This window comes from Rhyacophila brunnea, unplaced genomic scaffold (assembly GCF_057557595.1).
Source record: "Rhyacophila brunnea isolate RB1 unplaced genomic scaffold, BYU_Rbru_1.0 scaffold_1, whole genome shotgun sequence".
Lineage (NCBI taxonomy): Eukaryota > Metazoa > Arthropoda > Insecta > Trichoptera > Rhyacophilidae > Rhyacophila > Rhyacophila brunnea.
In genome coordinates this window covers 556,497-583,277 of record NW_028232751.1, presented here as the reverse complement: position 1 = coordinate 583,277, position 26,781 = coordinate 556,497, and the positions used below count along the sequence as shown (strand labels likewise).

General features: G+C 33.3%; 1 protein-coding gene across 5 annotated transcripts in view; it reads left to right on the top strand.

The window, feature by feature from the left end:
• LOC147079327 (coiled-coil domain-containing protein AGAP005037) overlaps positions 1 to 26,781 on the top strand; it is a 608,924-nt gene that overhangs the window by 201,922 nt on the left and 380,221 nt on the right. The gene's annotated exons all lie outside the window — the stretch shown is intronic.

The window sequence follows — 26,781 nt, the reverse complement described above, 5'->3', positions numbered from 1 at the left end:
GCAAAATTTTGCCGATTTTATGTAATACGCAATTTCACACATTCGGCATATTATTAATAAGTGTAAGAATAATTATTAATAGCTGTATTTTGTGTGACGTAAATATTGAAGAGCAATATCCGAAATTATATTTAATTGTCACATAATATTATTTTTAATGCGATTGTTTTTATGAAGGACGATGTTAGGCATACAATTTATGGAGGTATGTATTTATGTTTATCTTTCGCAACTGTTTCTCTAATAAAAATCTTATAATAGCTCAATGACACAAGACTATTTTGTATGATTCAACATTTCGCTACAATATTATTAATACAACGTTGGAGAAAGAATGATAATAATAACGGCTGAGATAGATTTTGTTCGATGTTCGATCCATGTCGATGTTCTAACATTGACAACTCGTATCCGACATTCAATATGTTCGATAGGGGGAATAAAATGTTATACAAAATCAGGTAACCTTACCTTAAAAAATAAACTAAATTATTTTTTGCACTAAGCGTATTTTATTACAACGTTTTTCTTAGGCCGTATTCTTATTTGCCCTGTACAAATCTTGCAATCGATTTTAACTAACTTCCCGACTAGCTAGACATTTGGAACTTTTAGAATATATCAGAACACGATGCCAATGCATTTTTTAAATACTTTTAGCTATCTTCAAGTAGAATTGAATTCATTTTCAGTTAATTCTGTTTTGTATGAAAAGTTATTTCTTCGATACCATTATTGGTTGCTAGGGGTCCTAGCAACTAAATTATTAAATACTATATACGCGCGTTACTATGGAAATCAATATGAAATGACATTTCATTATTCAGTATTTCTATCAAGTACAAATTTTTTTGATCGTTTAAGGTAGTCAAGTCAAGTTTATATGATTCAACAGAAAATTTAAAAACGTATATAAAAAGTTCTTTTTATCTTGTAATTATTTTTATTTAATTTCATTTAATAACATTTTAACTCCCTCTTGTCAAAAATTTTGAATGTCAGGTACGAGAATGGTCAATGTGAGACCATCGATATTTAATGGTAGGTACCTGGTTATATTATATTATAATTATTATGTATATAAATCGATAAGATTCACTTACTCACTCAAAAATGCCCAAAGTACCTACATAGTTATAATATAAACGAATACATAATATTATACAAGTCGGTACCTATATAATATGATGTATTCCTGTATGTATACCTACACGTATCGTTAAGTATAACAAATATACAGAAAATTAATTAAATGAAATATTTGTATTTTATTATTGTGGGTATCTGTGCCAGCGTTTTCGAAATAGAAATTTTTACGAACCGGAGCGTTTGATAATATTCCAAAAAATATTCAAATATTCTCGATTTTTTCTAACTCAACGAAATGTGTACATTGTATGATTTACAATGGATTAATTATTGGCTATTTTATAATAACTTGCAATATATTTACTATATACCAGGGGAAGTCAACCTTTTTATACCTACCGCTCACTTTTGTATCTCTGTTAATAGTAAATTTTTCTAATCGCCCACTGGTTCCACAGTAGTAGGTACGTTCGTATATAATGATTATTATGTTTCCACAATCATTAATTATTTATTATTAATAGGGTAGATAACGACGTTGGTAGCACATGTCGTTATAATTATGAGAAACATTGACAAGAAATAAAATTGAATAGAAATCGTCTAAAACACAAAATAAAACAAAAGCTCATTATTTCTTGTAGAGAGATAAAGGTTTTGACATGTCATGAATTTTGCATCCAACAAATTTGGTATAAACTTATAAAAATATTTAAAGTAAGTGAATTTAATTCATTACTTTTTTAATAATTAATTAATAATAAGTAAGTAATTCACGTAAAAAAACATTAATTCGTTACCAAACTACTGCCCATTTTGCTGTATTTTATATGAATATTTCTGAATGAAGTATGAAGTACCTGGCGTTATTCATTCAAAAATTATTATCAGAAGAGAAAGGCTTTTCTAGTACTTACTTTTATTGAGAAAAGAACATGTCATTTGCATTGGGTACCCTCTGAATAAATTTGAATTGATACGCCTTTGTGATGAACTGCTGAAGAATGCATGAGTTGAAGAGACTCGGCTTTCGATTATCTCACCCTCCCTGTCCTGCAATGGATGGAGCGCACCAATGAACGTTTTGTTACCTAACCTACCTTCAATATATTATTCACAGCGAAAGCCCCTTTAGTTTATAATAAGCTGCCAATATTGAATTTATTAGCTGCGCTCAAAATCACCTTTGCATTAAGAGCATACTTACCTACAAATAATTTTCAGCAATAGGTGGGACGTAATTTTGCATGCGTTGCCAGTCGGAGAGCGATAGTCGACCTGTCTGTACGTCAATTTGTTGTGATGGCGTCGGAGGAATTAATTCTTAAATCGTGTAAAGATGACTAAAACAGGTCAATGAATAATATTATTATTATTACTTGCATATGATATGATACAATACAATATCAATAAAAACTAACATCACATTTTTTTCCGTCGAAGATAGATTCTAAATTTCCATATTATAAGTAGATATACAGTCGAGTTGGGTTATTACGATCACGGATATAGCGAGATCTCGGATGTAACGAAGAAACATTCGTTCACATTTTAGTGATAGTCACATAATTTTCTCCATACATTTATTCACTTTTATGGCGAGCTCCTTATCGGATATACCGAGCTAAAATATCGTCAAACATTTCGACCCTAAGCAATAAAATTCGTCTGGACAGGATGCTGCCGGGGTCGGATTACGTTTATGACACTAATTAAGTGTCCAAGTATCTACCTTGTGGGTTGTTTCGCTGAAAATATTGAAAAAGTATCCACGCAAATGGTTGAAATTCCATGTAAAAAATCCAAGGTTTGTGAAGTCGGTAGGTACCTACCAGCGTTCATTAGAATAAACAACTTCTTTTGTAGTTTATGAATGCTATGCATGTTTCGGAGAGAAATTCTAATTGTTTATTTTTGTTTGAATTGCGACTTTTTTTGTTATGTGACCTCTCATTTAAAAATATCTATTCTCTGATATAACGAGTAACGATTATAACGATTAAATTCAGTTGGTCCATCTTCCTCGTATTAACCAAGTTCGACGTTATGAAAATTATATTATAAGTTTGAAAGTTGGAATAGAAATAGGAAAATTAATATTAGTTTCCATTAAGTAAATGAAAAATTTGAATTTGAAAAATTATGAATGCCATGGTACGTTTTTTTTTTTACGAAGAAAAGCTTTTAAAAAAGCTCTCTACCTACATGTATTCTGAATCTGATTTTATTTTTTGAGTGAAAATCTGCACCTACAGAGTTTTTTTAAATAATACATTAGAAATATTCAGAAAAAATCAGTGTGAGTACTTATGTACGCGCTTTAGAAGATATACTTCTTTGGCGTAACAAAACAAAATAAGCCGTTACCGTTACCTGAGTCTATTAATATTACAGTGGATACAGTGGATGACATCTCGTTATTGTTTTTTTGCATGGATTGCGAGCATTCATTAAAGATGATTGCTTGGGGTGCGACGCATATAAAATGTTGGGAACCGTTGGTTACTTATTGATTTTTTTTCATGCATATTTTAGATATTTTTGTTTAATCATAAACACAATACGACACTGTCTGTTTTACATAATAAGGTCAGTTGCACTCATGAAACAAAATTCCGCTGCGAATTGGACTACATTCAAGAATAAATTTGAAACACATTTCGCTGACCTTCGTGCCATTTTAATTGTTCGCCTTTAACAATAATGGAAACCGTATCGAAATTACCGACAATTTCAGCGAATGCTCATTAGTCAATAGTCAATACCATCCCGAAATATTAGAATGAGATTAACATATAATTATTAAATTTCACTGGTGCGCGATTTCATAAATCATTCTAGTCGGGCGATAGCTTTAGCAATGGCGGCATTATTATGCATTGACACGTAGCTTTCGAATTCAAGCTATCCTTTTCGGTGAAGGCATAGCTTATGAACAGAATCAAACAAACATCGAATAGAGTGCTTTAGCCAATTTTACAGCTGTTAAAATATTTTCGTGTAAGTACATATATTAAGAACTCCGATTTACAATAGTATAATATTAATAATATGTATTTTTAAATTCCGCAAGTTTAGTTTTTTAACAATAGCCTTTTCGGTCATAGCTCGTAACTAAGGACATCAAAAAGGATCAATAATTTCTTTTGTTAAATCATCTATCTCGCGTCAGTCAAGAAACTAGGGTCCGACAAAGATTCCTATCTAAAAAATATATCTGGGATATCATATTATTAGTCTAAAACAGGTCTAGGCAAACTTTTTGGATGAAGGGCCATATTAAGAATATAAAATAGTAAAAAAAACGCAAGTACAACACTATTTTTGGACACACTATATTTATTATCATGGAAACTCAACATAAATAATCACAATATAAAAAGAACTTTTTATATACAACGTTTTTAAATTTTCTGTTGAATCATAATATATAAACTTAACTTGACTAGCTAAACGATCAAAAAAAATACTTAAATAATACTGAAATGTCATTATGACATTCATATTGATTTCCATAGTAACGCATGTGTATATTAATAATTTAGTTGCTAGGACCATTCGCTTAGCAACCAATAATGGTTATCGAAATAACTTTTCATACAAAACAGAATTACCTGAAAATGAATTCAATTCCACTTAAAGATGGCTAAAAGTATTAAAAGAATGCATTGGCATCGTGTTATGATATATTCTAAAAGTTTTAAATGTCTAGCTAGTCGGGAAGTTAGTTAAAAATCGATTGCAAGATTTCTACTGGATAAACAACCACCGGACAAACAAGAATACGAGCTAAGAAAAACGTGGTAAAAAATGAATTGTTCTATGATGGCCAACATTTTTTTAAATTTCAGGTCTTAATTTTGTAGCGAAGATTCTTAAAACTGCTTGTAAATGTTCATCGGTAATGTTTGATCGTAAAGAGTTTCTATTGATATTTATACTTGAAAATGTTTGTTCGCATATTGATCACACAAGTTGTTCAAAAAATAATGTAGATACATCAGAATCTTTAAGTTTGAATTTGCCCCGATTAAGAGTGCTGTACAATTTGCAGATTTCTTCTCGACGGTTCAATTCGCGTGTATGTATATTTACATTTTATTAAAAAAAAAAGTTTTAATAAGATTAAAGCTTGCGGGCCCCATAGAAATACTTGACGGGCCGCATGCGGCCCGCGAACCATAGTTTGCTCACTCAAAAACAGTCAAAAAATAATATTTGGGAAATTTTGGAACGCGTACGTAAAAAAGTTCGCCAACCCTGGATAACGTATATTATGATGTAATACAAAATCGCTTTGGTCAAATTTATCATTTCCTCTGGTTATCGGAGAGAATTCATGCAAATATGAACAACCAAAAGATGACGCCACGTCCGCAAAATCTTTCCGATATGCATCCAATTAATTAGTATGCATTGTGCAACATGGGCAATTTAATAAATTTGGTACGATATATTATACGTGACAGATTACACCGCAAGATGGCTTCATTTCCCTGTTTCTATCTAATTGTAATATAACGTTAGTTTGTCTGGGATTATGGCGCGGGACGTTCATTTGGGAATTTATTTGTCAATTGATTTATTGTCACTGACTTTCATTGTGTGTTTACCTTTGGTGAGTGTACACGGCGCCTGAAGATGCCGAAAGGCGAAACCCGGGTCGCAAAAAACGACTTAAATGGAATAGTACAGAGCTTGAATCCATTAGAATTTAAATTCAAATTCAAGTACCTTCAGTCGATAGTATTATTATTAAAATGTATCGTATTGAATCTACATAATTCAATAAAGATCAGGATTAGTTTCTTCCGTATTGTCATATTATGTAATATATATTATATCGAGGTTTAAGAAACGACACCTTTGACACAGTGACAAAATGACAACTTTACAAGAGAGGGAAAAGACTCGCCTGCACAATATAATATACTCGTACCTAGGTTTGATATTACGAATCAATGTTTTTGTCATCTATAATGAATGTATGTATGTGTGTACTATGATGATTACTTTCATGCATCTGACGAGTGTTTGGCGGCAAATAAAATGATGCATTTACGAGTTATCATTAGTTGAATGTATCACATAGTAGATACGAGATATCGTATTTAGGAGCTAATTATATTTTTAAGAATTTTCAGCTTTCGTTTGTAGATGCCGAAACTACCAATATATTCAATAATGCAAAAACCGTGTTTTGAACAAATTGTCACTTACGAAGTGTCGTTTCTTAATCGTCGATCTATTCTTTTTAATACGACAACATGCCATGTGGCCCAATGACAGTAGTGTAATAAAACGTGAAACTATCAAACACCCAGGCTTTGAGAAAATCACATAAATATATTGTGACTTCACTGTAAATCGAATGAAATGCATAGTGCCGTAAGCACCTAACTAGGAGGCTAATTGTTATATTACGTTTTTCGCCATGGATCGACACTTAAAACCTTGATTAGGCATACTTTCAAAACAATAAGGTACAGACTTCTGGACCAAAATTGTTGTATGTGTATTTATAAATAAATAATTTGCCACCGTAAATTTTTATTATTTTTGTCAATTTAATGACAGTTAAAATTACAATATTATTTATAATTTATCCAAAGCGACACGCTTTATACTAAGTGCCAAAAAGCACTTTTTACACATATAAATAAGGGATGTACATTTTTACCATTCTATATTTTTATAGTTTATCTATACGCTGTAAGAAGTCTGATACCTAAATCGGGCGTGCTATCCTTGTCTTTTGCTCTAGCTATATTTGTCGTAAACAGTATCCATTAATCAGTAACTATGAATTCAAGACACTGTTCTTAAATGACTTGTTTTATCTTAATTTGTGTCGTTGACAGAACACAACTCAGTAACACCACAAATCAAAAATATAAACATGTCACCGACGTTTATAAAATGTTACACCGTGCTGACAAATATCGATTAATTGAATTGCTGTTTACGTGATAGAACTCCATTATAATAATTTTGAAGTTATTTTTGGTAATTTTACTTTCGGTTGTCAGCTGTTCGCGCTTGATTTCGATTCCTCCGTAGAATCATCATCGGAATCAAATCTTGATATTCCGTATGCGATACAGAGGGCACTTAATGTCACCAAGACTAGCTGAGCCAATCGAACCCATTTATTTTCTTTCATTCATTATTTTTTTAAGTACCGCGGTGCATGGTTGTTACATCAGTCCCGTGCGGCTCCGCATCGCAAAGCAAAGCGTGCACGTAAAATCTTTTCTTTCAGACACGTTTTAAGCATCATGGAAGGCGGCCCTGCATATCTACTGCTGTACATATATGGCGGGTTGCGATGGGGAACCTAAAATCAGCTGTTCCGCGCTACGGTTTCAAAACCACAAATGTTGATTTATTAGATACCACGTCGTACCTACTGCGGTAAATACTATTCTCCACTGGACGACAGAAAATTTTAAGCGGGACAGCATGTATATTCGGGCTATATGCCACCGCCACCCTTTTTTGAATCGGGTGTAGTGGATTCGCGTTTTTTTAAAAGCTCGAAGATGTCAAAAGTCAGTCGAACTTTCCAAATACAATTATAACAACCGAATTTATATGTAAACACTACGCGGAGGGCATTATAATAGTGTAGTTCATATTCGGTACTGTAGCCATATGATTTTTATCACTATGGCCTGTAACGCATATCGACAGCTTTATAGTATATCACAGGGATACCAAAATATTACGTACAAGGATCAAAGGTAAAATAGGCATCACAATATTTCATTTTAGATCAAACCTTACATCCCGGCTTTAGTTAGTGAAATTCCGTGCTCTTTTGAGAGAGGAGCTCATTTTGTTTGCCTATGGTTTCAGAATAGATCGATATGCAAGCCTAGAACATGAGAATTTCGCATAAAATTCGCCCACACATAATTTTACGCAAACATCCTTGGCTCGAGCACCCTTTCAAATTGGAAAGTATCTTTCCCCCTCGGGTTTACATGCAATCTCCTTTATTATGTATCCACCTACTCAGTACAAATAATATCGTTATTTATTTATTTCACTATCATCTCAGCCTATCTCGATCCACCGCTGGATGAAGGCCTTCTCCTTGATGTCTCCATTACTATTGGCATTTAGTATTTCATTACCACGTACTTCAGTTGATTTTGATTAACTCATCGATCCAGTGTTTGTACATATTTATTTCAAGGGCAGACAAATGCATTGGAGATTGACTCCAGACCATTGGACTTCTCAGTTCTTAACCGGACACGGCGTTTTTGTCTCGAAGCTCTGTCAGCTTGGCCTAATAGAGTCTCCGACTTGCTTTTGTGGTGAATTGCAGGGCGCCGATCACGTCCTCTGGGAGTGTCCACATAAATATGTCGGTTGAAGGGGAAGAGCTACTCATGTCGGTCCGACCCTCGGACACGTCGGCCATTGCGACTTGGTATCTACGAAAGAAAATTTATCAGCATTTAAAAAGTTTGCGGCATTTTACGGCGAGTGAGAAGGTCTTTTCTCATCGGGAATTGACCGTAATACATTAGCTATATTATCGAAGTAGAAATCACGTACAATCTAGTTCACGCCAACCAAGGTTCTGTGACACTTTCGGCACAACTTTGAAGAGCGCCTAACGTTAACGTAACGTAACGCCATGGTATACGCCTGCATAAGGGGTGTGGAGACGTGGCGGGTTCTGAAAAAAACAAGTGGTTGTATTTCCTTGGCGAAGTTTGAAATACCTCCGTTGGCATTATGAAAACTAATGTGAAGTAGAATAAATGTAAATGAGGTTATGGAAAGTCTTTATTTACTATTATAATTAACTCTATTAACAGGGGTATTTAAAATGATTATCTCCGTCCCCAAGGTGGCTGAAAAAAAGAGCATTACCCCGGAAGGGAGATATATACCTAGTGCAAATTTTTACATGCTAGGTATGTGTAAATCAACCAATTATTATTTATGTGCCTATTTAATATTTATAGTACGAGTATATAATATTTATGTTTAGTTTATTCAGAAAAAAATATTACTTATATGATTTTCCGTGAGTGTGCCTAATTACTATTAGACGTTCAAACACTGTTATAGGCTTAACAGATAAATAAGTTTACATATTTTTGACGGATTTCGGAAGAGAATGAATTCCATTGAAGTGGAAACGTATTAAAATGAATACTTTCGTTCAATGAATGATTGTTCATAAAATTTAATATTTATTATGCCCTGTTTATTTATTGTCCATACTTGTCTGTTCAATCGTAGATAAAAATAGCAAACTATTGGTTTTTAGATACAATATTTGTAAATATATGTGAAATATTGTTATATTGATAGATATAGAGTCAAAAAATAAATTATTTTATATACATAATTTGAAATACTTCTGAGATGTATTTCAGCCAATTCGAACCTGCGCCCTTCGCTAATCGCGTCCACTATGCCAAAGTTATTTTTATCTAGTTACGACAAATTTAATTTAAATAATGTGTAAATATGTAATGTATATTCAATAAAATAATGTTACATACTTAAATCTTGTAAATTATTCATTGATAAAAAAATAGTTAATAGGTAATTACGTGACATGTTTTATAAATTAATCATGCAAACTTCTTAAACTTGTTAAACTTCTTAAAGAATACATAAAAATACGATTTTCCGTTTGATTACATTTGATGGAAATGCGTCATTCTGATGTAACGTAATATTATTTCTTATAACTTTTATGTTATAAGCCTTATAGCAAATACTTTGGAAAAGGTTAAATTGTGAGCTAATAATGAATTGAAAAGTTTTTCAGAAACTGAAGTGAAGTTTTGTCGGTCAGTGTTTATCCGCAAATGAAACCGTATATTCGGTTCTCGGTATTAAAATTGTAGGTAATAAAGTTTTTCATTTATACAAGTAAAATCTAATTTCTTGAGTTTTAAAATCTTCAAAAATTAATTTTCCTTAATGCTCTTGGCGTTAATTCTCGTGGGAAGGCGTTGTAATAATTAAAATAACACACAATATTTAATACTTATTCCGCATAATTTTATAATCACCAGGACCGGTTTCGTCTGCTACAATGAGAAGCTTCCGGTGCATAATTATTATCATTAGCAATGTGGTTAATTTTCGCCCGCTTTATCAGTTGGCAACGTCGTGTAGCAGATGACACCGGTACTGATGATTATTATGTGGAATAAGTGCAACATGTCATAATATGCTTTTTAATATTCAAAAATTCGAGCCATAATTACTGCTTATACAGGTAAAGAATGTAAATTATGATTGAATTAAGTACATACCAAAAAATACCTGTCAAAAATATATTATTATAGGATACGACGTAATATATATATATATTTTTAAATTGGCTCTAGAATCCTGTGTAAATCTTGAAATCTCGGCCGTCTCAAGATGAGGTTTTGGCACATTTTTTTTACGACCAATGGATGTTAGTTAGCCACTTGCTTAACCTGCCATGTCCATGCTTTGGATTCAAACACACGTTGAAAAACAATATGTGAATTTACCAAGACCCGGGATTTGAACCCGAGATCATCGACTTACCAAGTGGATACGCACTCGGCTATCGGGTGTAGAAATATGTATACTGACAGCAAAAACGACATGTAAGTTAATAAAGGCGATGGTGATTTTTTTACATTGAGATACGTTTAATCCGACGATCAAAATCTTAAAACGCTTTCCGAAGAGAGACCAAAATCAACTACATAATAATATGTAATAATCGATGGCACTTAAACAGTGACGTCCTTAGACAAAATGCCGCCCCATTTTTTATACAGTATTTTCTATCGTCCGTGCACATGTCGTTCTGGTCACCATGGACGTAGAAGGGAAACGGTAGTGAAGTAGACATCGCGTACCCGACAAAAAAAATACAGTCTTGTTAAACTTTTTATGTTAATTAATACATTTTGTTTCCAACCAGTGAGCTGATTTTTTTTATGGAAAGATATTTTCGTTATTAGGTCGGTACTAAGCTAAGGTAGCTATATATTTCTATATAACTATGTCAAATGATTCTCCTCGATTTGCCGCCCTTCGAGTAACTGCCGCCCCAAGCGACGCTCAATCTGCCTACCCCTACGGGACGGCACTGCACTTGAAAGTAATTTTTCCATTACGGCAACTTACATACGGGTGGCGATATGTTTCACAGTGAATGACCTATTCATATTCATATTCATATTCATATTCATATTCATATTCATATTCATATTCATATTCATATTCATATTCATATTCATATTCATATTCATATTCATTTATATTTAGAGTTAAAACTGTGACAAACTATAGTTATCGTAAGTAGACAAAGTGATCTCCGTTTTAAGACAGGCTTATTATTTGTACCTACCTCAAAGCCAGTGTATCATAATATATGTATGATTTGGCGATTCCTAAAATCATTTCTGTATACATCAAGCGGCTGAAATATCTTAAGTTGCATTTTCTTGAAAAAAATCTTCATGTAAGGCAGTGATGGCGAACCTATGGGACGCGAGATGATTTTGCATGGCACTCGAATGTTTTCTGTTGAAGAGTATATAAAATACTTACTTACTTAAAAAATATTTACAAAAAAATTGTACAAATACTTAAATATAAGTAAGTATATGATAATATGCGTATTTTCTTCGGTTTTTAATAATATTTACCAATCGATGCGCAAACGGTGACGGCGAAATTCATTTATTAATGACACATCGCATTGTATAAAAAATAGCAGGCAGATACTCTTCACGAATGCTTATTCTATACGTTTAATTTAAATTGCATAAATCGGTTCTTACGTTGTATGCGTCACACATAATATTATCGCACTGACCTCAATAGGCGGCGGGGGAAGCTCCGATCGATTGATCTATTTACAATCATTTACAATGCTTGAGACCATTGTAGCTGGAGAATGCCTCATCTAGGGATTGCAATACCGAATGAATATTTCAATACCGGTATTTCGGTATTTTTTATTGAATACCGGTATTAATACCGGTATTCGTCAAAACATAGAAAACAACTATCAATAAATATAGCTATAAAAATCTATTTATTATATTCACCTTTATAAGTATATACCTACCTAGATCATAATATTTTAGAACTGCTAGAATTTTTACAAATAAATCCAGGTACAGGAAAACCTCTCTCAAATTCAACGTTTGTTGGATGTGTTATCAACGTTGGATCAATAGCTATAGAATAATTGGAAACATTTTGCACGACTTTTTTCTTTTTCGAAATTTATTAAGTAATTCATCTCGACAATTCTATATTATATAATATATATATATTTGAGGGATTTTGTTTTATTATTATTTAACTTTTGTTGGTTCCAACCAATATATTTAGGTTTAGGCATTAATCTTATACACAAAATTTAATATTAAACAATATAGTAGTAGATACGTAATGAAAAATAAGATTAAATTCATTTTCGATATTCGAAAGCAGATGCTATCTTAATACCGAAAATACCGGTATTTTGAAACCGGTATTGCAATCCCTAGCCTCATCTGATCGGAGAATTACTCAATAACACAATAATTATAATTTTATATAACTTTTTAAATACAATTCTTATAACAATTTTTTCATTTTTTTCCTATAAAAAACTGCTTTACTTATATGTAGTATTACTTCCTTGATTCACAGCCAATTTCCTGGGTTCATGTTTCTCGTTGTTTGTAATGCGATAGTCGCTTGACTTCGAAGTTTTTTTTCAAATTATTGAGATTTTTCGCGAACATTAACCTATTCCTATATGAAAAACTTTACAATCATGTCGTATTGCACGTTAGCGTTTGATGTGGAAAACTTTCTCAAATGTTATATATTTTCTATTACAGGGCAGCCTTTGCTTCCTCTCTAGAAATTTATTATTTGTTCCAAGTAAAATTACCTTCCGGCATACATTACGCCCGGGAGGTTGTCAGTACGGTGTGTGTGAACACATTTTTTTTATAAAGGTAAAAACCCTTCTCAGAGATATTCCGCTCAATTTATTTGAAAGTTTATTCATCTTGGTATGGCTTTTCGAAAACGTAGGAGAAATAAAAGTTGCGTAGACACTTTTATAATGAAAATTGACTAAACAAACAATTCCCGAACGTCAAAACTATCAATATAGGAAAAGTTCTCACTTTTATTTTGTAGAATAAACACATAGCATTTAAATTCAGAAACCCGAAAAGTTGTTTTTTCAAATCAAAAATAACGTCTGAGAAATAGACCTATATTTTTTTCCTAGATACCTTTATGTATACCTCGCATTTACTATCGAGTTTTCTTTCAGGACTTTGGCACGCAAACTACTCTACTGGATGCTAGTCAAATGAAAATTGTGCCAGATGAGAAATATGCCTTATTGTAAACTATTCTTCTACTCGCATCGGGTATTGCTCATTTGAATTCGGCCAGGGCCTATGAAACCGCCATGGAAAAACCCTGGAAAATTCTTTGTAGCGCAAGGCGGTGGTGATTCTGATGAATATGTATAATAACATATGCAGTGACTGCCTAAATAGTTCAATTTTTTTTAGAGAATTATTTTCATAGCTCTTACGATGAGTGAAGATTTTCAATTATACGATGACCGAGCGGTAACGTGTTGGCTTTTAATGTCGTGGGTACCAAATATTGACACACAGTTTTTTTATTCAACGAATAATGTACAAGATTTAAAAATAAATAATTTGGAAACAGCTCCGGTTTGTGCTTATCCTGATGACGCGTGTCTCGCCGAGATACGTCGCGAGTACACGTGAACAGCTCAATGAAGTCACCTGTAGCTCGGCCTCGCGCGAGAAGTGACATGCGGCGATTACATGTGGACGGCTCAATGAGTCATATATGTACCTGTAATACGCACGAGTCAAATCTCGCCATCTGCACGAGGCCTTTGGGTCACCGGCTTCATATTATTTTCAAGATTGTTACTGTCTGAGGTGTTTCTAAATTATGTATGTCAAATATCGATACGTTTCTTTCATCCTTTCGACTAATAAAGAGGATACTTTCTTTCGGTAATCAGATAGATACACGTTTCTACTTTAAATGAGTGTTTAAAGTAATATTATGTTCCTATTATTTCTATCGTGTTAACTGCACATAGTACGTAAAATGATACCTAACAGTTTTTTCAAACTAATCCCATTTCCGATATAATTTTGGTAAATAACTGAATATTTGGCGTCAATACGAAAAATGAAATATGGTGTGATTATAATGTCGTGGATCCCAAGTTCGAATTCACATGTTGTTTTTTCAATGTGTGCTTGGAGTCAAAGTATTGATTTAATAAGTTGAGCTAGTGGCTAACATGCATTTTTCGTAAAAACTAAAATCTTTTAATACAACCTCCAACTCTATGGAGGTCCACATGATCGAACATGTTGATGTAATGTGATTAATTAACTATATAATAACAACAACGCTTAATATATTTCACGGTTACTGTATGGTAGAGTATACGCTTCATAACTTTGCACTCCGGTTATATGATGAAAATGATGTATTATATACTAAAAATATTTTTTTACATATAGTAATATGTATATTATCTGATTATTTCTACATATTATTATATTAATACAAGTGAATATCATTTGTTCTAATTATATGCGAGATAATCAGGCAATGAGGCATATCAGTGTAGTAAAAATTGCAAAAAAGTGCAAAGTTATACTCAGGTATATTATTTGATATACAAGTTATAGGTCGCCTACGTGTGCATTATTGGTATTTTATTTCAAGTACCCTATAGTATGTAATCTACAAGTAAAACTGCATTATAGATTATCGTACATAATTTCAAAAGGTCTGGAATAGAATGTTGTAATAGTTTTTAGGCCATTTGTAAAAGCAAGTGAATGTGATAACTTTGTGCAATAGTCGTTCTATTCTATGGTGTGTATGACAAATTATTTGTCACACATTTTTTATATGCCACACATTAATAACCGGGATTATATTAGCTACATTGTAATACTCTGTGGAAGGTCATCGTAGGTAATGAAATAAAATAACACGTTTTGTCTGCATATTTTATTTTACAACGTTTTATTAGCTCGTATTCTTGTTTGTCCGGTGGTTGTTTATCCAGTAAAAATCTTGCAATCGATTTTTAACGAACTTCCCGACTAGACATTTGAAACATTTAGAATATATCAGAACACGATGCCAATGCATTCTTTTAACGCTTTTAGCCATCTTTAAGTAGAATTGAATTCATTTTCAGTTAATTCTGTTTTGTATGAAAAGTTATTTCGGAAGAAATCCGTAATCCAATCCACTATTATTGGTTGCTAAGTGGGTGGTCCTAGCAACTAAATTATTAATATATACGTGCGTTACTATGGAAATCAAAATGACATTTCAGTATTCTATATTTGTTTGTTTGTTTGTTTGTTTGTTTTTTTATTTATTTCATATCAAGTACAAGTTTGAGCATAATAATTGAACAGAAATTTTAAAAACGTTGTATATAAGAAGTTATTTTTATCTTGTAATTATTTAAAATCAAGACGTTTTATCAGTTAGATATTTTCAACAGACATTTATAATGTATATTCAATCGAATTTATTGTTTCGATTTATTGCCTGATAACGTCATGCCAATGCCAAAAACAATCAACATCTTCCGTTGTTACGTCAACATAAATTGTATAGTTAGTTACATTTCATGTAATTTCCCAGCTCATCAAGACATTCCGTCACACAATTCACGAGTATCTCGTCTCCAAAATTATAAGCGTCCTTAGTGCTCGATTTTTTCACTTTATTTACCTATCCGAAATAAAAAAAACCTAAACAAAATAAATTGTCCAAATAATCTAAGGAAATAAAATAATTATTGTTTTCTATTCGCTCAAATTTAAAGTTATCTACTAAACGCAAGAGAAATTCTTATCATTGATATGACAAAATATACTTTACGGTATCTAATTGTATAAAAATATCATAGTATACGATTGATAATTTGATCATATTTGTTGATACATATGATATTATTTGTGAATATTATATTGGTATTTTTACGTAAGTAATATATTTACGTGTATAATATATAAATACGATGTAATATATTATTTGATCATATATAATCTAAAATTAAGAATATAGAATATTGTTTGTTGTTATGTTTTGTAAACTCTTTTTTATGGTATGGACGCTAAACCAGGAAATGTCATGGAGAGTTGAGGCTTTCGAGATGTGGCTGTATAGATGCATCCTTAAAATTCCTTGGACTCACTGGGTGAGAGATGTTGACGTTTTCAGTTGTATGGGAAATGACCGAGAAATTCTACGTAATATCAAAAGCAGAAAACTACAGTACTTCAGCCCATGACCGTCATAAAGGGGGGGGGGGAGCGTGGCTGGTCGACCAGATAAGTGAGATAAATGCACATTACAATTTTTCTCTAATAGTAAAAGAAGTTGCCTGCTACGCTATTTTACTCGGAGGTCTTTAAATCTGTGATTGTGGGATGCAATTTTTGATTATTGTGTGTCCAATTCCATAATTCAAGTGAATGTATTCAAAAATACATAAAAAATCGCTAAATGACACTGAATACCCTTCATTTTGCCTCGAACACCATTTGTAAAACGCTACTGTAGATTATCACACTGCATTTAACCTTAGTGATAGTAGGGGGGCGCCAAAGATCCTGACCTGGGGCCCGATTCAGGATGTGGGGGTCATGCCTCAGCCACATTATGACAAGACAAAACTACAGAATTCCCAACGCTGTATTTCGTGGCTTAAGATTAAAAACCTGCGGGATTGGTGCAGCTCCACCGAACTGGTCCGGTAAGCAGATAATAAAGAAAACAACTCCCAGCGTTAGGGGATGGCATGACAAGATGGACAACGACTATTTGCATTCATATACTAACCGGTTATATTGTTTGGCAGCACACTTAAAAATATATATAAAACAATGTTAACTACGTAGACATCGCTCTTTATTTATTAAAAATATTTTGTCGTAAAATACACCAAATTTTCATTGATACTACAATATAACTAATCATCTACGTGAGTATATACATACAGTCTACCTGTTCAAGCTAGCAGCTAGATGAATAGTATTTTAATACCCTGATGTGAGTGTGCTCTGCCGAACCTGATTTTAATCCGCACAATCCCACTTTACACTGAATGTGTTATTTATTTAATGGTACCTACACAGTGTTCCTGTGATGTTTGAAGTCGGCTTAGTTGTCCAAAGTGGTGTTTTGTGTAAGCGAGCTAATGTGAACTCACGTGCCTACTTCATTGTGTTTTGTTTGCACTGACCTGACAAAAGGGTGATGTATTTATAATATTATACTATAATGTATTTGTGGAGTAATGAATTAATATTTGCTTTTAGGATGTCATTTAATATTGAATAATAAATATTCTCCTTGTATAGCCCTACGGCCTGATTAGAGTTGACATACTTAGTTCTCTGGAGCCCTTATCCGGTACAAGAAAATAAGGTCTTTTATCACGTCGCATTTGTGATTTATTCTGTAGGCACTTTTCACATCGGTTCCCACCAGCAAATAAAATAATTGTTGATCGCTCTTTTCGTTTATCACATTATATTAGAATAGTGAATAGACGTTTTTGTTTTGTAAAATTTTAGTTATCCTATATATAATATGTACTTACGTAAATATTAAATAAGGCATATTAAAAAAATATATGCTTTTCTACCTTTTTTTTGTGATTTTACCGAGGCTTTGACTGCGACTCGCTGTCATATCGCCTCTTCTCTTCTAGAAGGGGATCCGTCGATCAGGTCCTCACTCCTATTCTGTTAAATAACTTTACAATTTTGCCTAGCTCTTCCGTCTTACCCACCGCCAGGACACCCTTCAATTCGTCGACATTCTCATAGATATCTGCAATTCGCAGCTGTACTCTGTGAATTTCATATTTGGGGCATTGCAGTGCTATATGTACAATGTCCTCTAAAACATGACATTCATCGCAGAGCTGCAATTCGCTTCTTGCCATGAGGACATCAAATCTTTTGCCCATGGTGTGCCCTGTTCTTAGCCTCAGTATTAACTTAAGCTCATTCCTCGTCAAAGAAGACTCTATAAACCAGGGCACCTCTCGTGGTGATGGTAGAATCGACTTACTCCATTTCCCCTTTTCTAATGATGCCCTATGGTGAAAATCTATCCACATACTATGGCACATTTTCTTTATAGCCTCATTCCAGTCCAGGTTTTCTGGTATCCACTGATATGGTACCCCTGAATGGCTGGCTTCCTTTGCCAGATCATCTGCCCTTTCATTGCCCATTTTCGATGGGATCCATTGAAGGCATAGATCTCCTCCTCTATTTTTCTTGGCGTCGATCTGGTCAAGGTTGTGGTATGCTATGGTTTTACTGTTATGTGAGCGAGTTGCTGCGGCAAGATGTTGTAAAGCGCTTTTGGAGTCTGTTAAAATGGCAGCGGATTGCGCCGAGAAATCATCGCTTAAAGTGTATTTAATTGCTTCGTTTATCGCGATGAGTTCCGCCGTCATTATTGGTATTGCTGGGTTTAGCTTCCAGCTCTTGTTTATACCTACTTCTGGTATCGCAAGAGCTGCTCCTGCTCTATTCTGATCTTTGGATCCATCTGTATAAAGGTGGCTCCATCCTGCGTACCTGTCTGTCAGCATTTTTTCGACACGCTCTCTTGCTTTATCGGATACTATGCTCCGTTTTGGTTTGTCTATTCCTTTGACTTCTAGTTGGATAACAGAGCTGAGGTCGTAGGTACCAACCGGCCTCCTCAGCGAATACATACCTAGGCATTTTGTATTTAATACCTCCCAACTTTCTGTGGCTTTAAGGATTCCTACCAGTAGTGGGAGCTTTCTTTTCTCATAGTATGTATTGCTTTCAACGAGCTCGTATAGGAGTTTCACATTTGCCAATATGGGGTTATCTATTATAGATTTCCACTTCATCCATGTCTTGGTAGCCAGTGCCCATCTCCTGACATTCAGTGGAGGTACGCTGAGTTCCGCTTGTAGCACGTGAATGGGCGTTGTCCTGATAAATCCTCCACATATTCTTAATGCTTTGGACTGGATGCGGTTTAGCCTCACCGAATTAGTTTCGGCAGCGGAGTGGTAAAAAATGCTCCCGTAATCTAATCGGCTTCTAATGAGTGCCGTGTATAACCTTCTCATATGAATGGGGTGTACGCCCCACCCACCTCCCGCCAGTACTTTGAGTATGTTCAGAGGTTGTGTCAGGCTATTCGCGCAATGACTAATATGATGCTTCCACGTTAGTCTATAGTCCAGGTTCATACCTAAAAAATTATAAGTGTACTCTTTCTATTATAGTGCCGTCGATTTTTAAATTAAGCTGGTTTTGTCTCTTGCCTCTGGCAAAAAGTACCACCTTAGTTTTGTTGGGAGCTACTTTGAGGCCTCGAGTTTCCAATAATAATTTCATTTCGTCAAGACTCTTCTGCATTAACCTTTGACATTCATCTCCTCTTTTTCCCGAACAAAAAAGTGCGAAATCATCTGCATATTGTACAATGTTGATCCTTGTTATTAACTTTAATATCGTCACCGTTCAGGCAAAATTCACTAACCCTAAAAACATAGTTTTGAGATATCGCAATTTGAAAGTTTGAAAATGCAGGAAAAATCAGATTTTGATGTTTTTAAGGTTTTATCTACATTAAATTATTTTCTCATGTCTTCTTAATAATTTCTTTAAGGTAATTTTACTTTTTGATGCTAATTAAAACATCTGGAAGGTTTTGAAGGAGGCAAGGTAGCTCAATTATGGTTTGGTGACTTTTGCTTGTTAATAATCTGAACAATGTTAGCCAAAAGAAGGATCAGTAAAACTCACCATCCATAGTATAGTGACTTTTGCTTGTATATTTATAACGAAGGATTTTTTTTTTGTATAGTCAATAATGTCTATTCACCCATAATGACTTTTGCTTGTTAAGATTTTATCGAAAGTCATTTAGTGAAAAACAAATAATTCAGATTTAAGCAAAATTTTACTAACTAATGTACTGTGGTGAGTTTTGCATCTTAAAGAACATAATTTTACGCTTCGGGTGACATACTCAACTCAAAACTGCCATTTTCAGGGTTGGTGACTTTTGCCTGAACGGTGACGATATGTCAGTTGTAAGAATGTTGAATAGTAATGGGGATAGGGGGTCTCCTTGCGGAAGGCCTCTTGAGCATACCGTACTCTTCTTTTCATTATTAATGCACATGGTGATTTTTCTTTCATTTAAATACTGCTTAAGATATTTAGTGATCTTCCCACCGATTCCCCATTCATTCAACACCCTTGATACTTCTTTCACATGCACATTATTATACGCATCCTGGATGTCCAGGAATGTTGTCAGAGTTACTTCGTTTTTGACCTGTGCTGCATTGATGTCTAGTACTAGGTTGCCTATGTTCTCCAGAGTAGAGTAGAATAATTACGTACCTACATCAATGTATAATATTTAATATATTTTTAGACGGTTTTTTGTGTTATAATACTGGTAATGTTAAATTATCTTTATTCAACGAGTAATTCACAATATAAAAGAATGTAACAGTCTTTATTGAAGTACTAGAAAAATATCTTTATAAGAAATACCAGGCCAGGCGGGACACGAACCCGCGACCATCGGACTCTGGTCAATGTGCTTTACCAATTTAGGTAGGTATTTAATTAAGTAAAGCGCAGGTGGCTAAACTGGTAAAGTACAGTGACCGGAATCCGATGGATGTAGGTTATAGAATTATTCGGCGCCATATTTTTATTCAATTTTTTTTTTCGTGTGTATGTTTCTAGTGGTGTTTCCAAATTAAATATAATACATATTTAAGGTACTACACAGGTACTACCCACTACACGTAACATAATATCGCATGTAAAGCGAAGTTATGAATGTTTTAATTTAAAAAAGGGCTCGAGGGTCATCAAATTACTGGTCGGTTACATGTTGTGTGTTTGGACCCAGAACATGAACCTAATAGTTTGAGCAAGTGGCTAATATGCATTTCTCGTAAAAAAAGATTTGTTACGAAACCTCTCCGCGAGGCGGCCTTGATCCACACGGACTGTACAGCCAAATGAAATAGTCAAGTCACCATAGACCAATACTTTGAAGTTGATATTTGTTTATGATTTAATGGCGGTCATACACTACAATAAATACAAAGCCTACGGAATGACTTTAAATGTCCATATTGAATGCGCGATTCGTTTACGTGACAAACTTGAACTAACTAACTAGGCCTCCACATAATGGAGGTTTGTATTAACAGATTTTGTTTTTACGAGAAATGGATGTCAGCCACTTGCTCAACCTATCAGGGGCTCTATGTTAGAACTTGCGAGTGCAAGCTTCCCGGTCGAGATGACGTCATATGACATCATTATGACGTACTACCGGAGTGATAATAGCACTCGAGAATATTACGCTACTCCGACAGCGGCGCTATTCATTGTCACCATACACATATAGGTGTATCATAATAATATTTTCTATGGTTATTCTGTGCGCGGTCGGCATGCCTCGAGCGTGACGACACAATTACGTCATCTCGTCTGGTGCCACACGAGACGAGAGTTAGGAAATCGCGGTGCAGGTCCATACTCTGTCTCATACACAAATTGAAAAACAATATGTGTACTTGCCAGACTTGGCCTATAGCGCCGTGGGTCCCAGGATCGATGTTCACATTCGAGAATTATACCCTATATATCAGTGGCGAAGGCTCCATACTAAGCGATTATTTAAAGCCTACCTTCTAAGAAAACTATATCTTCAAGTATTTATTTCAAATTGCAATAAAAAAATATATAGAAAATTTTAAAATATTAAGAGTCATCTATTGTGTGAATTTGAATGTAGACTATGTAAATTAGCCGAGTTTAGAATCAAACAAAAAATTACAAGCGAGTGACGACATCTGTTGTTTTTCTTTGAATGACGATTGTCGATTATTGACTTCATAATCGAAAATGGTTTTCTATACCTTATATGACTCATGTCTTCGAGCAAGTCTACAAATTTTATCACGTCTTGGAAGCGTTCGAGTGACCGCCTTCCAACTCTTTTTGCAAAGTTTATTGTCTATGCCTGCCGCTTTAAATAATAATAAATAAATAAGATGATTTAAAAAAATAATGTCTATTGGGTTCAATCAGATATAATTATTAATTGATTTTAAAAATAACAAATAATTGTATCTCGTGATAATTATTTAGATTAGTTCAGTCATAGACAAACATAATTTATATCGTTTTAATTCAGTCAGATTGTTGTTCAAAACATGGTGGTATAGTTTTATTTTGTGAGACAATTCTGTGATTTATTGTATTCTGAATGTGGATAGATTATCTTTTTTTGTACCCTAAGTCATTCGTCAGTGCTTCAAATACAAATTATTTGTAAAAATGTCTAGTTTTCCAACTGAAATTGGTCATTGCTGTAGTACAGATCAAATTTTAAAAATATCATTTTCAAGTTTGACGTTTAACCAAAAATCAGAAATTATCAAAGCTGGAAGATCAACCGTTCATTTAAATTTGCATACGGAAAAAAAAACTTATGTTAGACATTTCCACAACAATTTATATGACAAATATTCGTTTTTGACTGGCAGTTGTCAATTAAATAAACTATATTGTTGGCCATGTATGCTATTTGCCACAGATAAGTCTGCGTGGAATTATTCTGGTATAAGTGATTTAAATAATTTGACAAATTCAGTGGTAAAACATGTGACTACAGAAAAACATTTACATTCAATCGTAAATCTGGAATCTTTTGGTAAAACTAGAATCGAATTTGCCGTTGATAAACAACAAAAGGCAATTGCTAGAGTACACAATGAGAAAGTCGACAGAAATCTTAATATAATGCGTAGATTGATAGATACAACAATTTTTTTGGGTAAACAAGAATTATCTTTTCGAGCACACGATGAAAGTGAATCATCAAATAATCGTGGAAATTTCATAGAATCTCTTCAATTTTTATCATCTTACGATTCTGTAATTGAAGGACATTTTAATTCATTAAAATCTTCGTGCGCCTTTTCTGGATTATCAGGTGAGATTCAGAATGATTTAATTTCGTCAATATCATCCGTAATTATTTCAGAAATTAAGGCTGAAATTGCAGAAGCTAGTTTTGTTTCTATAATGATAGATGAAACACCAGATATTAGTCGCCGTGAACAGTTAACAACCATTTTGCGATACGTTTCAAATAATTCTGTAGAAGAACGATTTTTAGGTTATGTAGACGTAAGTTCAGAGAGAACTGCCATTGTTTTGAGTTCACATGTATTCTCCATATTAGAAAAGTTTAATTGTAGTGAAAAATTGGTAGCGCAAAGTTATGATGGGGCTGCAGTAATGTCTTCAGAATTAAACGGAGTTCAATCAAAAGTTCGAGAAAAATGTTCTATGGCCATATTTGTACCGTGCCATGCTCATATTTTAAATTTAGTTTTATCTAGATCCGTTGAAAATGTTGCGGAATGTAAAAATTTTTTTGGACACATTAATAAATTAGTGAGTTTTTTTAATACATCTACAAAGAGAAGTGCATTGCTCAATGAAATAATGGATCGCCGTCTTCCAAGTGTTGCATCGACCAGGTGGCACTACCACTCTCGTATACTTAACGTAATACATGACAATAGATCTGATTTCATAACGACATTCGAGACAATACAGAATAATTCTTCTAAATGGGATGAAGATTCTTTAACCTTTGCAGATGCTTATGATAGTAAATTTAAAGAATTTGAATTTAACTTTTACTTAGGAATATTCTCCGAAATCTATGCCCGAACGGATATTTTATTTAAAATTATTCAAAGTAGAACTGTAAACATTTCTTATTCCATTAAAAAAATTAACGAATTTAAAAAATGGTTAGAGACCGACTTCCAAAATAGTTTTAGTAATTTATATAATAAATATAAAAACCTCTGTGAACCACCAAAAAAACGTCGCAGAAATGAATTAAATGATGAGCAATATTTTAAAATCATTTTTAAGGAGGTTTGCGATAACATTTTAATGCAAATGAACGATAGATTTGTTTCATTTGAAAAATTAATTTTTTTAGAATTACTTGAACCGACGCTATTTAAATCGTTTAAACGAAAATTTCCAGATAAACTATTTGAATCCCTGAAAAACAGTTATTCTGGTATTTTTGATTCAAGTCAATTGAAAAACGAACTTAAAGTCATTTATTCTTTACCAGAATTTCAAGATTCAAATTTAAGAGAGTTGTTCGAATATTTTAAAAACAAAAAATGTCTAGTGGAAGCTTTCTCACAGACTTATAAACTAGTCAAATTATTTTTAACGCTACCGACCACGACAGCGACGGCAGAAAGGAGTTTTTCTACTCTAAAACGTGTCCACACATATTGTCGAAATACTCAAAATCAAACTAGATTATCGAATCTTTCAATTATAGCTATTGAAAAAGAATTATTAATTAAATTAAAACGTGGGCAAACATTTTATGATGATGTTTTAAAAAAAATTCTGCAGAAAAACAGACGAATTGACTTAGAGTACAAATGATCATATAGTAAGCCTTTATATTAATTACCTACTGAAATATCTTGAAGTGTTTTGAATGGCAAAATGACAACAACGGCTTTTTTCAAAGCCACCAATGATATATTTTTGGGCGTATGTTACGTGTATGAATGTTTATGAAAATACATAATTTAAACTCATCGCTCAATTTTATACCGTCGGTGAGCTATTGAAATTTCAACGATTCAGTGTGGCGTTGTCATTAGTGTGCACATATTATTATTCATCAGTACTAATATCGTAAGTATTATCTTCTTATTTCCTGTAAGTATACCTTACAAGTGTGCTATTTTTCTCTGATCTCTACAGCTTACCTCTTCCCAAAAGTCACCCTTCGCCACTGCTATATATATATGTTTAAGCCAACATAACTCGTCATTAAGGTATGTGAAATAAGTAGCTATCTAATACTTATTTTATTTTTAGTGATTTCTACTCGCCAAGAATTGACACTAAGTAGAAATAATGCAGTGATTTTATACACACCAAATTAAAAAAATATATCTATTCATCAAAATAATAAAATTATGACGTATTCGTGTAGGTAACGTAAATACGAAAACGCCTTCGGCTAAGCTTTCTGCACGTTGCTTTTGTGAAGGGATTTCAATCTATCGCTTATGACTAAGTAGCTTACTAAGTTGAGCTGTGCTTAATTTTCCGACGGAGAGAAACTGTAATTAGTATTTCCTCTTCCAGTGCCCTCAGTGATCACACATATTTTGAAACCCCGGTATTTATTACAGGTAAAACATAAAAGCGTCGCACGTTCAATGAATTTAATTTCATTCCAAATGTAAAATATAATATTATGTCGACGTGTCTTTTAATGGAAATTTATATTATCAGATATTTAGATCATAGTGCTTTTGTATTCGCATCGAGTGGGTAGTGAAATAATTTATTTAATCATTGATATTAATATATGAACATTATAATAATGTGCATTATGTGTGTGTGCAATATGTGTGCATTTAGTATGTTTTCAGTAAATGATTCCCTAGAGTCATAACTCACATTTTGCAATTTTGTCATTTTTATGTTCAATATGCCAAGCGATTCTAAAGGCATTTCTATGCATTAAAAAAGTAAAATAGCTAGCTGTCAAAAGTCACTTTAAACCATGTGAAAATCGTTGACAAAGTTGACTGTTTGGTGTCATTCATAACTCACATTTTTCAATGAATAATAACCTAACCTAACCTAACCAAACGGGAGCTCTATTTCTCATAGTGTGCCGTGTGTATGCTGTCTTAGGAGTATTATAATATAATATGTATATTTAAAAAAATGTAAATCGACTCACTCACACATTAATATTCAAGGGAGTTCAATACTTTTCATGTAATTACAAAAACACACTGCACTGGTGTTTTTTTCTGTAATTATTTCAAAACTCGATATTTGGAATATGTGAGTTATGACTCAAGGCAACTCAAATTATGCTTCTAAATTTGTATAAGTACCTAATTCGGCGCTTTTTATTCAATGAATTTTTGTTAGTTTTATTAGTTTCCATTTTGAGATAATGCAGAAAACGCACTGCGTTTATGTTTTTAACAGTCAATTAATAGATTGGGATATGGTGCGATCGACGCATTGTACATGCCTGATTTAAGTATTCATCATGCTTTAAATTTACACTTAAAGTAGCCTCACAGTACATGTTTTTATCAAAATACTGCCCCCCATATACAAAATTCATGAAAGCCTCTTTAGTTTATCTAAAAAAACCGTCTAAAATCAAGGTCTAGAGTTTTTTTAGCTCTCCCAAAATTTTGATCAAATCGGCTTTTCCGGCGATTTTTTCCTGTCTAAAGTGAATGTCGAGAACTTTTAAAGCGTAACAATTCGTCAGTCACCTCTGATGAGATGTGTTTTTAACATTAAAAAAAATTAAAAACTCGTAAATCGTTTGTTTCTATTTATTTTTTGTTGAAAATGTAATCATGCCCTACCGAGTTTATGCTCGGCTTTGTTTAATTAAATGAGACACCGTCAAAAGGGAAAAAAACCCGGAATAACACCGAGTCGGGTCTTTATAGAATTTAGCCTTAGG